The sequence below is a fragment of the Dromiciops gliroides genome, chromosome 4 (genome assembly GCF_019393635.1).
Source record: "Dromiciops gliroides isolate mDroGli1 chromosome 4, mDroGli1.pri, whole genome shotgun sequence".
Taxonomy (NCBI): Eukaryota; Metazoa; Chordata; class Mammalia; order Microbiotheria; family Microbiotheriidae; genus Dromiciops; species Dromiciops gliroides.
In genome coordinates this window covers 315,985,019-315,995,752 of record NC_057864.1, presented here as the reverse complement: position 1 = coordinate 315,995,752, position 10,734 = coordinate 315,985,019, and the positions used below count along the sequence as shown (strand labels likewise).

Sequence of the window (10,734 nt, the reverse complement as noted above, 5' to 3'; positions counted from 1 at the left end):
ACAGATATGAGCAAAGAAATTTCTTTCATTGACTATATTGAAAAATATGTCGTATTCTGTATATTGATCTCATTACTTCTCTGCCCAGAGTTGGGAAGCATATTTCATTTTAAATTCTCTTCAGTAGTTTGCCAATTCATTTATCAAAGTTCTAAAGTATTTCAAAGTTATCTTTTCTTCATAATGTTGTTCTTTTATAAATTATTCTTCTGGTTCTGTTCACATCACTCAACATTAGTTAACATAGGTCTTCAGAGGTTTTTTTCTGATATGTACATTTCCTTATATCTTTTGGTGCAAAAAGTCCCATTTCATTAATCAAAGACAATTTTTTCAGCTATTTTTCAATAGGACACTCCCTTCATTTTCAGTTTTTAGCTACTGTAAAAAGCTGCCCTACATATTTTTGTACCTATGGATCCTTTTCTTCTTTGATTACTGTGGAGTACATGCCTAATGGTTATTTCACTGAATCAAACTTTATACACAGTTTAACAACTGTGGGGAAATAGGTAAAAAATGCTTTCCAGAGTGTTTAGACCAAATCACAGCTCCACCAACAGTGTATTAGTGTACTTATTTCCTTGTAGTGTCTCCAATATTCGTCATTTTCCTTTTTTTGTCATCTTAACCAATCTGAAAGGTATAAGGTGGAATCTCAGAGTTAATTTATCTTGCATTTCTGAAATTATGAATGATTTGGATAATTTTTTTCATATGGTTATTGATAATTTGAATTTCTTCTTTTGTAAACTTTGTTCACATCCTTTGATCACTTAAGGAGAATGGTTATCATTCTTATGAATTTGAGTCAGTTCCTCACATATCTTGCATGTAAGATTTTTGTTACTGGAAAGACCTTTTGATTTTCGGGGACAATGATTACAATGCCATTTTATAACAATAATATCTATAGACTCTCACCACATAAATGGAATCACTCTTACATTTGGAGTCTGTCCAAGACCTCTTCCAGCACAGAGTGGCAATTACCTTTGGTGAGTATGAGTTTCTCTTTTTCTACATGACTCAAAATTAATCATCAAGGAACTATCAAATAAATTAACCTTTGTTTTATCTGTGAAAGAATTATGTATGATCTTAACATGTGCATATGAAACTTCCTTTTAGATGTGAGTTTTTCATGCTATATTTTTCTTTACTGAAGCAAATAACAATTCTCAATCAACAAACAATAAACACAGCAGGATCTTATATTCTCTGCACTTTTATTCTGATATTTACCTGACTAATGATGGGTTCTTCTAAAGATACCAGTCTGAAAATGTCCCTGTTCCATTCTCATATTTTTTAATCATGCAAATTGGACAGCTAGGTGGTACAGAGGATAGAGTGCCAGGCCTAGAGTCAGGAAGAACTGAGTTCAGATCTGACCTCAAATACTTACTAGCTATGTGACCTTGGGCAAGTCACTTAACCCTGTTTGCTTTAGTTTCCTCATTTGCACATCCTTTCCAAGAAAAACCCAAATGGGTATGTAAGAGTCAGACACAATTGAAATTATCGTACAACTCTCAATCTAAACACCTATGCATATATGCATATTCTATATATATTATGTATAACGAATGTAGATTCAATATATTAACATATTTTGAATATACATGTTTGCATATATATTCAAAGACTACACACATATAGAGAGACATTCCTTTTTCTTTCATTAATATCACTATTAGCAACCATCACTAAAGTTAAATTCATTCTGAACTTTTTCCTATGGTCAAAAGTTTTCCAGAGCACAGTTGTTTCTTTAGCTCCTTAAGGTTTTGTATAGATTGACATCAAAAAGTCTTATAACTAGCTAGTATTCTTTAGTTTTTCAGCAGCTTTTAACTACCTATTTATAATTTAATGGGGTGATGTTAATTACTACCTGAGCATTCCCAATTACTTATTTAAGTACTTCCAGCTCATTCACTTTTCTCTGCATCCTTTTAGCACTAAAAACATGTTCTCTGCTTTTGTATTTTAGCTTAAGATTGGAATAGAGAGAGGTAACCTCATACATGTATGGAAACTAGAGGCAAAACAATTCCCCTAAGGTCTCCTTAAAACCCTGCGACCATCTTTTTCCAATCAGGAGAAGGTAATGTCCTTCTATTTGGCTTCTCCCAGACTCACTAGTTCCATGACCTGCCTTAGCAGGAAATGATTTCTTGGATCAGCTCTGCAAGCTTCTGTACTTTACAACTTAAGATACAATCAAGACTTTCTGAGAGAAAATGCTTCTTTTTTAAGGGGCCCAGGTCCTTTTATTCTTCAGAATATTTTAAAATGAATTTAATACAAAACAGAAACAAAATATATATGTATTATATATATGTATATACACATACACATACACACACACATATATATACACTGGATATAGACACACATAAATACTGGATATATACGAACACATATATACTGTATATATGTATACTGTATGTATATATGTGTGTATGTGTATATACATATATGTGTGCACATATATACACATATATGTATATATACACAAGTCTCTTCACAGCCACGTATTTCCTTAGAAATAAAGGCATTTAATCAATTGTAAAAGCTAAACCAAACTCAGACTATGTTAGGGAGGGTGGGGATACTTGCCTATATAGGAAAAAAACAGGACATGGGAAAGAGCCTTCGCTCTGGATTTGAATCTCATCTCTGATTCTTACTAACTGTGTGGCCTTGCACAAGTCATTTAGTTTCCCTGGGCCTCAGTTTCCTCATCTGTAAAATGAGGGTATTGGACTATATGACCTCTCAGATCAACTTCAGCTCTAAATATATGATCCTTTCTTCTCTTCCAAATCTATCTGCCTCCCTTACCTCTTCTTCCACTCCTACTCCTGCTCTTCCAACCTAAAGTTAAAAGTGGTTTATTGAGTTTAAGGAATTCATTTAGCCTAAGAAAAGTTATTTAAATCTGCCTTGTCCTACCCAGAAGAACAGTACCTGGGCTTAAATGTTGACTGCCCCGATGAAATATAGCAACAACCCAGGGGAACTGAGGAAACCAGTTATTCATTCTTCAGACTTCATGATGTAGAATCTTTGATAGAAAAAAAATTAAATATATGAGGACCTATTCACAAATGAAGATGACTTCCTTGAACTTTAGGATATGGAGACCGAATTTGTAGCAGGGATAAAGAATATCACCAAAAATCTTGTTTGACTCCACTAATGAGAGCCTGTGATTTCTTTCTAATAACCCATACTGTTTCCCTATTAATTTCATTCCAGTGCTTAATTGTCAGTGCATGACACTTTAACCACTAAGCTTATTATGCTATAAATAGTCTCCTTGCTGTTCCTTCAGAGCAGACACAAATGGGAAGAAATCTCTTGTTTCCAAAATACCTCCTTAGTGTTTAAATGTTAAGACCAGAATTGCACCAGGTGAAATAAACAAATCAACCAAGATAAAAAATGATTTCTTCATTCTCTTCAATTTCCTGACCCTGAATAGGTAAAAGTCTTTTTAGTGTATTTTTCTCTTATGAAACATCACTAGGACACATATTCTTTTATTGGTCCAAAAAAAGAAAAGAGGCTGTGTTTCCATGTGAGAGCATTAGTGTGTCTCTATCTATGCAAACAGATCAGGCTAGTTCATTCCACAACACCTTGGGCTGTGTCATGTCAGTGCATTTTTATAACAACCTCAAAGATAAAAATAAGTTACAGAGGATTTTATCAGGACCTTTGGTTATAGGAATTCATTATGCCAACGGAACAAGGCTACAGTCAGGCATCAAGGAGGAATCATAGGGCACAATTTCAGCTTAGCAATAAATAAGATTTCTCTCTCATTTTGTGGCACAGTATTACTTCGTTGTTATTGATGGAAAGACAATGTGGCTATATCAGTGAATCCGATTTTCAGAAATTATAATGAAATTCCTCCAAGAACTACCTTCTGGAAATGGGATGGTACTTCTGGGACAGTGTCCCTACCTACGAAGATAATAATTTAGTGACTAGAATTCAGAATATTTAGATTTTTGTTTTAATATAGACAAAGACTTTGATATACAAATGGCATTATATAATTCAACAGCCATTTATTAAAATGCATGGTATGTGAAAGGTGCTATGCTATTTATTGTTGTCATTGTTATTGTTGTTCAGTTGTTTTAAGTTATGTCCAACTCTTTATGACCCCTTTTGGGGTTTTATTGACAGGGATACTGGAGTAGTTTGCCATTCCCTTCTCCAGTTCATTTTATAGATGAGGAATTTAGGGAACCAGCATTAAGTGACTTGCCTATGGCCACACAGTTACTAAGTATCTGAGACCAGATTTGAACTCATGAAAATCCAAGCCCACTGCTTTATCCATCTAACAGCCAATGATTTCATTAGGGTTTTTTGTTGTTGAATTGTGTCTGTCTTTTCATGACTCCTTTTGTGGTTTTCTTGGCAAAATTACTGGAGTGGCTTGCTATTTCCTACCCCAGCTCATTTCATAGAAAAGAAACTGAGGCAAACAGGGTTCAGTGACTTACCCATGGTCACACGACTAGAAAGTGTCTGAGATTTGATTTGAACAGAGGAAGCTGAGTTTACAGGGCTCCAGGCATAGCACTCTACCCACTTCACCACCGACATGCTATGCTAGATGATGAATATATGAAGAATATCATAAAATGGTCCCTGCCTTCAAGAAACTGATGTCTTATGATAGGGGTAAAATATGTATGTATACAAGTTGTGAATACTTCCCATGCAGAATGGGCAGATGAGAAAAATTTGTTCCTATAACCATGAAGGCAGCCGAAGTAGATACTCTGGAGTCTTAGAACTTGGCCAGATATTGAAGATGCCCACCTCATCCACTATATCCTGGGCCATTATCAGTTGTTTTGACTTTTGTCTTGTCACTAGACTTCAATGACTCTGAAAGATAGTGAGCATGATAATTTTGTGTGACTCTGCTTCACTAAAATCCAGTTTATGAGCAACTGAAGACATCACCCCATCATGTCATTGGTGCTCTCCAAAAATGAACAACATCAATGTATTTATTGTTATTGTCATTTTCAGTCATGTATCACTCTTTGTGAACCATTTGGGGTTTTCTTGGCAAAGATATTGGCGTGGCTTACCATTTCTTTCTCTTTTACAGATGAAGAAGCTGAGGCAAAATGGGTTAAATGACTTCCCCAGGGTCACACAGCTACTAAGTTCCAGAAACCAGATTTGAAGTCAGGATGATGAATCTTCCTGCTCTAGGTTCAGCACTCTATTCAATGTACCACTTAGCTTCATATAAATATAATGACCAAGCTGGGTCCTAAAGAAGAGATAAGAAAATTTGGCTCCCTCCCTTCTTTGAAGAATAGGGAATGTATGAGTATGGAGCTGTCAGGTTCCATTTATGAACTGGTTAGTTATACTGACATTTTTTTCTCTTTATTTTTTATTCTTTGCTATAAGGAATGACTCACGGGGTAGGGGAGGGACAACTATGTATTGAGAAATGAATGTAATGACATAACAAAGGATGTCAATAACTTTAAGAGGTTAAGAAAAAGTACGTACACAGATAAATTAAAACAAAACAATTTGAAGAGAGAACACTAGTAACTAAAGGGATATGAAGATTGAAGGAGGCTAAAAGATCTTGTGGCACCTAATATGAGCCTTGAAAGAAGAGTTTCTGGGGCAGCTAGGTGGTGCAGTGGAGAGAGCACCGGCCCTGGAGTCAGGAGTACCTGAGTTCAAAACCGGCCTCAGACACAACACTTACTAGCTGTGTGACCTTGGGCAAGTCATTTAACCCCAATTGCCTCACTAAAAAAAAAAAAAGAAAGAAAGAAAGAAAGAAAGAAAAAGAAAGAAGAGGTTTCTGAAACTCATCTGGTTTTTGTTTCTTCTCTTCATCTGTCAAATTGGAAAGGTCTCTTCCAGGACCCTTGGAAATCATTACCTTTACTCAGTATAAATGTTTTGACCCTATTCTAATAAATGAAGGGAAAATACACAGAGCATGTCTTTTGTGAGATGATCTCCATATCTTTTCAGGAAACTGGTTTAGGGAAATTAAGGGATAAATTCATTAGAAGTTTCAGGTAAGGATAGAGCTGGATGATGAATAAAAGAGAAGCAAGTGTATTTAAGAGCAAAGGGGACAGTGACAGGACAGTGAAGAACAAAGCAATTCACCTCATCAAACAGAGATTGTGATGATAACCAAAGGCCAATCACTCTTCCAAATATGGCAGTAGCAAGGAACCAATACAGTAGCAATTTATTTATTCCTGACTACCAAAACCTGCAGGCATGTTAGTTCCAGGTTGATTTTTCTACCTAGCATGTCAGAGGGGAGACCTATGCTAGAGATTTAGAATGAGAGGAGCAGAAGGAATATCAGTAAGCCTTGGGCTTGCTTAAGGTCACAGGCTTCTGCTGAACATTCTTCAAATATACCTTGAAATCTACCATAAGTAAAGGCATTTTGCTTTCCCCAATTTTGCTAAATTTAACCTCCATATTTTGTGCATAAATCCAGAGGCCATTTGATATTCTCTTTATAAGTTTCTAAGAGTATAAATTGGGAGAATGATACTTTACTAAAGTGTTCTGTTAAAATGTTAAATCAGTATTTATATGTATGTATGTAAATATGCATGTGTACATATGCATGTATATTTGAATATGCATGTATATACACACATACATACATATATAATACATTCACTATTTTGGTCAGAACTATGCTATCCATTCTTTCTATGGTCCTTTAAATTGACATGCTTAATTTGATATCCGCTATTTTAAATGATCAGAAAATTGCATTATTTTTTATTCCATTCTCTTTCCACAATCAAAAAAGCAAAAAATAGAATATAAATGTATAATATCACTTCCAGGGCTACTTCCCTAGGTCTAATTTGCACTGGCTTGCTGGGCACTCAATGAGCAACTGCTATTATTTTTGTTTTGTTTTGTTTTTTGCAGGGCAATGAGGGTTAAGTGACTTGCCCAGGGTCACACAGCTAGTAAGTGTCAAGTGTCTGAGGCTGGATTTGAACTCAGGTACTCCTGAATCCAGGGCCAGTGCTTTACCACTGCGCCATCTAGCTGCCCCACAACTGCTATTATTTTCAGAGATCTAGGGATAACGCTGTGGAATTTTTTTCTTAGTACTGTCTCCTATGAGCCCCTACCACTGTGCTTCCCATTGACAGCTATCAGACTAAATTAACATTTAGGAAAGATATTTGCTGCTATTACAAAAGCATTTTCTCCAAATGAGGGGTATGCTCTTCCCTTGCATTCAAAAGGTCCCTGGGAGAATGAGTTAAAATTTAAAGTACAGTATTAATGAGACACACATATAAAGAATATGTGTGATAAAGGGGTGTCTCCCAACTCCTGGATTCTGGAAGTCCTTTTCTCCCTCAGAGATTCCTCAGGAAATTCCAATTTAGTGTAACTCTCTTTTAGGTTCAAAGGGCTAGTACCCTCATATAGTTCATAGGTGACATCTCTCTATCTCAAGGGGTCATAATTGGCCTTCTAACTGTGTCCACTTTGTCCTTTATGTATCTCTCAACTCCTGATAAAGATGTTGCCATTATGGTGGACACAGCCACCAATGCTACTGGGAACTCAAGTTCTACTGAGCTTTTGAAATTCACAAAATCATAACCTGCTTGATTCTGTCTCAGAATACTTTTTGTGTGTGTGTGTGTAAGATTAGGAAAAAAACCCAAAGGCAAAGGTAGACATGTTCATATCATCTAAGCCCATGTATGAGACAGGAAAACTACCCTTACTCTTAGGCTCTCTCAGGACATCAGCCATAAGGCTTGTCATCTTTTAGCTAAGAGGTAAGAGAATAGAAGTGTAGCATATTCTTTTCTCAGGACACATTCTGTTTACCTTCAGCATGTTTCTTTTTTGCTCTAGGTTGAATTGTTGTCTCCTATTGGTCCAATTTCTCCAATAACATAGTCAATCTAGGTTCCAGTTATAAGGGTTTGTCCACCCATTGTGATGAGGTTAGAGGAAAATTCCTTATTACTTAGTTTATTCCAATGATTATTTGATTGATGCAATTAAGGTGTCTTTGTCTAGTCAAATGTCTACTATGTGCCAGGCACTGTATTAAATGCTAGGGATACAAAGAAAGAAAAATACCCAGCAGTCCCTGACCTCAAAGAGTTCACAGTCTAATTTTTCTCTTCTCTGTTTGTATTACCTGAGGTAGGAATGGAAATCCCCACTCTTACATATGCTCATCAACACTGTTGGTTATACATTCAATAAAACAAAAAATTCATTAAAAGACCATTCAAAGGAAGTAAAGAACCCCTTACTAACCAGGGTCATTGAATAACCTACAAATAATGGTGTTATTGTGGTGTTAGTTGTTATTATCATTCAGGATTTTTGCTTCCTACCCAAGGGGTGTGTTGGAACCTTCTCTAACAGTCTCCTTAGAATTCATTAAATTTTCTATGACAGCATTTTTATGCCTCAAAAATTGGCAAACACTACAAACCAGGGCTTGCTTTATTGTTTTATTGGTTGTCTAGACTTAAGAAACTAATGGAGGTGTTGTATGAAAGGAGAGAAGGTTAGCACTCCCCATGATAAGGATGGAAGAGGTCCTAGTGGCCTTTACAACACACATACAGTTAAAAAACTAATGTGGCAAGAAACTAATGGAGAAAATGTTAGTAATTCCTATTTAACTTAAAATTGTTTTGTACATGCAATTTTATTTTTCAAAGAGATGGTTTATTAAACGTTTACCACTACACCCTCGCCCCACTCCCACCACCTTCTGAAAAAAACCTATGGCAGCTCATTTTTATTCATCAATTGTAACAGAGACCAAAGGATAATTTATTTAGAACTGGAAAAGCCCTTAATGATCAGCTAGTCCAATCCCCACAGTTTACAAATATAGAAATAGAGGCCAGGAGGGGTTAGGCAAATTGTCTAAAATCTCATAGATTACAAATAGTGGGGTCAAAATTCAAACCCAGATCCCTTAATGCCAAACTTAGCATTTTTTCCCACAGTGTCATGCTGAAGGGAACAGAAGGAATCAATTCTTTCTGACAATAGAGCTGAATCCATTATATCACATGGATTATACATTTCATTCTAAACATAGGAAAGATAAGGTGATAAGAAAAATACAATAGATTATATAGTTTTGTCTTTCTGTTGAGAGAAAAAAGAAAAAAATATCTACTGAGGCATGTCATCTTCATGTAATTAAGTTTAGAAGTAGCCATGATATAGTAGGTGGGGAACTATTCCCAGAAAGAAGAAGACTATTTGAATTCCCACTTCTGGTGCATACTAGCTATGACAATAGGTACTGAAGCAAGTTTGTTCACCTCACAGTTCCCAAGCACTCTAAAGCTAAACTTCAAAGAACTTTAGTAATGATCAGCATTAGCAGAAGGAGGTGTCTTACCAAGGATTCCCTACACAAGTGAAATCAGAGTTGTAGTCCAAAACAAACAAACAAAACTAAATGAAAGTAGTTTATTGCAGGTATCCTTGGATAAAGGTCACCAAGTGACATAATGAACAATATCACCAATTGTATTTTTGCAAAGGACACAGAAACACTATTTACTAAATGGTTCTCAAATTGATAGAGGTCATAACATTGAATCATTACTCAGTGAAGGCATTACTGCAAGGGACTGAGATAATGGATGTCTAGGTAATTTACTTTCTCATAGTATAACAATGCAAGGATAGGACCTGAAGCATCTAGATAAATGGATAGTTAACATGCCCATTAGATTGTCTACCTCAAATATCAGGTTTCTTAAATGAGATTTGAACAGGTGCTTAGATCTCAAGTAACTGCCTATAGCAGAAATATTCTTTGCTGTTGATTAAAGTAATTGTAATAATCTTCGGATACCATATGTGACAAAGGCAAAGTTAATAATCTCTTGTAGAAATGTAAGAAAAAGAATTGTATTCTTGCCCAGGAAGTGTCAAAAAATGCCCCACTTACTTGATATTGCTCTCTCTGGTAACAAGAGGAGAAACTTCAAGCTGTAGTTTTATTGGGCACATTATGAGTCAGCAGAGCCCAGGGTCAGATATCTATCACAAGCTTATTTGTGTTGTGATTTAAGAAGGCCAGATTACAGTCTTGCCCTCTTCCCACTGCCCATGGACAGAAAAGACACAAAAGTCCTAGACCTGGAATTCCTACTCTCCTAGAAAAGATGGCATCAAGCCCCTGATGTCCAAATACCCCAGAGGGAAAACCCAGGGAATTGCACCAATTAACACAAAAGGGTGTGGAGGAATGGGACATCAATGATCTTTTGAGATCATAAGTTCCCAACTTTAAAATATTTCTTTTTTTTAAATGAATGAAGCATGCATGATGTATTTACTCTGTACAAACACTGTGCAAAACACTGGGTATGTAAAGATAAAATTAACAATCTCTGCTCTCAAGGAGCTTCCATTCTTGTTGGGATAAGATAACACATATGGAAGATTGAAGCTGCATGGTAGATAAAAAGGTCTCATGGTCCTTGGGATGCTGGCCAAGCAGATATTAATACTAATTCTTTAATGTCATTTCCACTGATAAAATCATCAGTTTCTGATGTTGAACCATTTGCCAGTGGCAAGGATTTTAGTGGAAAGACTTACTCTTCTGAGTCTTTAATAGCTTTCACTATTGCAATCTGCAGTGTCCAGTTCTTC

The 10,734-nt window shown here is 36.0% G+C and overlaps 1 pseudogene; it reads left to right on the top strand.

The window, feature by feature from the left end:
- The first annotated feature begins 8,589 nt into the window (after window positions 1-8,589).
- LOC122727170 lies at window positions 8,590-8,741 on the top strand (annotated as a pseudogene).
- Window positions 8,742-10,734: the final 1,993 nt, after the last annotated feature.